Source organism: Ananas comosus, unplaced genomic scaffold, assembly GCF_001540865.1.
Source record: "Ananas comosus cultivar F153 unplaced genomic scaffold, ASM154086v1, whole genome shotgun sequence".
Taxonomy (NCBI): Eukaryota; Viridiplantae; Streptophyta; class Magnoliopsida; order Poales; family Bromeliaceae; genus Ananas; species Ananas comosus.
This window is the reverse complement of record NW_017891943.1, coordinates 7325-10735: the sequence shown is the minus strand read 5'-3', so window position 1 is coordinate 10735 and position 3411 is coordinate 7325. Positions and strand designations below refer to the sequence as shown.

The 3411-nt window shown below is 42.1% G+C and overlaps 1 long non-coding RNA gene across 1 annotated transcript; it reads left to right on the top strand.

Annotated features, from left to right (window-relative positions):
* The first annotated feature begins 1794 nt into the window (after positions 1–1794).
* Positions 1795–2670, top strand: LOC109705238. The gene is made up of 4 exons (XR_002214671.1): positions 1795–1900; positions 2161–2227; positions 2325–2392; positions 2512–2670. It is a non-coding gene; the product is annotated as an uncharacterized LOC109705238 (long non-coding RNA).
* Positions 2671–3411: the final 741 nt, after the last annotated feature.

Below are 3411 nucleotides of genomic sequence, written 5' to 3'. Positions count from 1 at the left end.
GTGATAGGCTCTGTGTACCGGCAGATTCTGGTATTAAAGAAGAGATTCTTGCAGAAGCACATCGGGCGCCGTATACTGTACACCAGGGGAGTACAAAAATGTATAAGGATTTGAAGTTAACTTACTGGTGGCCTGGAATGAAAAAGGAAGTTGCAGACTTCGTGGCTAAGTGCTTAACTTGTCAGCAGGTTAAAGCTGAACATCGACTTCCTGCGGGGAAACTTCAGAGCTTACCCATACCAGTGTGGAAGTGGGAAAGGATCACTATGGATTTTATTATTGGATTACCTCGCTCACAGGCAGGTCACGATGCCATTTGGGTAATTGTAGACAGATTAACCAAATCTGCCCACTTTATTCCAATCCACACAACTTGGTCAGGAGAGAAACTCGCACAAGTATACCTTGATGAAATTGTGCGATTACATGGAGTACCAGCCTCTATTGTTTCAGATCGAGATACCCGCTTTGTTTCACATTTTTGGAGGAGCTTACAGGAGGCTATGGGTACCCGACTGGATTTTAGTACTGCTTTCCACCCCCAGACTGACGGACAGTCTGAGCGTACCATCCAGACCCTTGAAGATATGTTGAGGGCCTGTGTGATTGATTACCAGAGCAGTTGGCCACAGTTCTTACCTATGGCAGAATTCGCGTATAACAATAGTTATCACGCAAGTATTCAGATGGCACCTTTTGAAACCCTATATGGTAGAAAGTGCAGATCACCACTTCATTGGAGTGAAGTGGACGAGAGATTGATTTTGGGTCCAGATGTATTACAAAAGGCTGAAGCTAAAGTTAGACTTGCGCGAGAACGTCTACTAACAGCCCAAAGCCGACAAAAGAGTTATGCAGATAAACGTCGGCGAGAACTGAAATTTCAGGTGGGCGATCATGTATTTTTTAATGTATCACCGACAAAGGGAGTTAAGAGATTTGGTATTCGAGGAAAGTTAAGTCCCCGATTCATTGGACCCTACGAGGTGTTGGAGCGGATAGGCCCCGTAGCATATCGGCTTGCTTTGCCGCCAAGTCTATCAGGAGTACACAATGTGTTTCATGTATCAACACTACGAAAGTATATTTTTGATCCAACCCACATACTAGAAAGTACTCCAGTGGATTTACAAGAAGATTTGAGCTTTGAGGAGCATCCAGTGAGAATACTAGCTCGAGAGGTGAAACAACTTCGAAATCGTGAAATCCCTTATGTAAAAGTGCTTTGGAACAGTCATGATGAACGCAAAGCAACTTGGGAATTGGAAAGTGTAATGCAAGAACACTATCCTCACCTATTCTGAAGACAATTTGAGGTAACTATTTTCGTTTCGCGGACGAAACTCCTTTTTAGGAGGGGTGACTGTAGTATACTAGACTTTAGCAAATGGGGAAGTTCGAGTAAGAGGAATGAGGTTCGGAACCTTCCTACATGTTTTAAAGGGTTTAAAGATGTTTACAAATAAGTTTGAAAGTGATTGGAAAGCTAGAAGTGAGAAAGTGCGTTGCAATTGCGAAATCTGCAATTTTTGCATTGGTGTACCGGTACAAGCCTAATGCTGTACCGGTACAGCAAGCAGCAGCAGCTGCAGCTGCGTGGCAGCATGGATATTTTGGTCATTTCACTTCATTTACCCATCCTTATCTCTCCCAGCTCGACCCTGAGGATGCTTATCACCTGTAAGCTTAAGGGAAATAGGGTTTTTAGCTCACCACTTCTTTCTCTCTCTAGAATTTTCTCCCTCGACATAAAAGTCGCCGTTTTGCGCCGGTTCCGCGTCACGCTCGTTGCTCGCTGATTGGAGGGCTCAAGGAAAGTTATTGGTACGTGGGGAGAAGAAGTTTTGCTGTGTTGCTGTAAGATTACTACCAGGGGAAGCTAAATCCCAGCTCTAGAGAGGTAATCGACTCGATTTCTCTCTAGTTTACGGTTTAGTATTGAATTTGGACGTCTTTTAGTTTTGTTGCTTCCAACTGAGTTAGAGGTTGTTTATAGCAGTAATGAGAGGTTATTTTGATTGTAAATTACCTACTTTTAGCTCAGAGAAAAGCTGTTTTAAAACTTGATGAAGATAAATAGTGAGTTATAACTCTAATTTGAAGCTATATGCGGATTAATAGAGCGAATTGATGCAGTTTGGATTTGTTCCTTCACAGCAGGTTTTCGAACTACCTGGGGCTGAGTTGGTGACCCGGGAGACTAGTTTGGAAGGTGTTCCAACTGAGGGTAAGCTGAAATTTCTGTGAGAAAACTGAATTTACAAGATTCCGACTATATCTACTAGTATCTAGCGATTTTGATGCCGTTTCGACGTTGTCCGCAGCGAGAGTGCGATCGACTCTTGGAGTGACTTTAGCTGACTTGTGAGAACTCTTGAAGACTCAACTTGAGGTAATGAACTGAACTAAAACAAGGAATCAAGCTTCCACTTTGTATCTATTAAGAATTTTGCCGAAATTGGAATTGTAAGTAATCGGCTCGGCGCGGTTTTGTTACCTTGTTTTCAGCAGGATTGGGACCTCGTTGGACTGATTATTGGGACATTTTGTGACTGAGTTGAGCTTAGTATGAGGTGGGTTTGACCTAACCAGAACAAGTGGAGCTTCCCTATGTTCTATATGTGCTATAGACTTAATACCGTTGTATGATTCCGTGAGTGTTATAGAACTTGAGATGAGTCACTGGAGTATAGTGTTGATCTATATAATTGAATTGATATCTCTATGAAATAGAGAACACTTATGCACATAAGTCTTTATATACATGTGTAATTAGGGTGAGTGATTAATGGACAAGTTATCATGTTTCTAGAAAATAGAAAAACGTGACATCCTTATGACACATTCTTGACTCTAACATAGAGAATGACGACATGCTTATGCCTATGTGTATATTGCCAGATGTAAAGTAACATTATTCTTGCATGTTTATTGTTTATTAATCTAGTGGATACTAGCTGTTATCAATACTTGTTATATTGAGATTCCGATCTAAGGATCGAGAGCAAGAACAATGTCAATTGGAAAGTGATGAGTGAGACGTATTGAGCTCTAGATTTGCTTGCTGCCATTGTGCTCATTTGCACACGCTTGTGAGGGTCGCTCCCTACAAGCTGGCACTCCGGAGTTGGCCTACGCGACAGTTGCTCGCCCGTGCGGGATTGGGTGCCGAGGTGGATTGCCGTGGGGAGTGTATACTACCACGAGGCCATTAGGCGCGGCGCAAGCTGGACTACCTTGAGTAGATTCCTGTGAATGAAAGGAAAGTGCTAAAGAAAATTGGACAGTAATGAATGATTACCAGTTACAGTGTATAGTAGTTACTTACACATTTATGCTTATGTTCATGCTTATCATAGTTTCTTTGCTTCTATTATTCAGTTGATTCATTACTGTTGAAGCCATGATTAC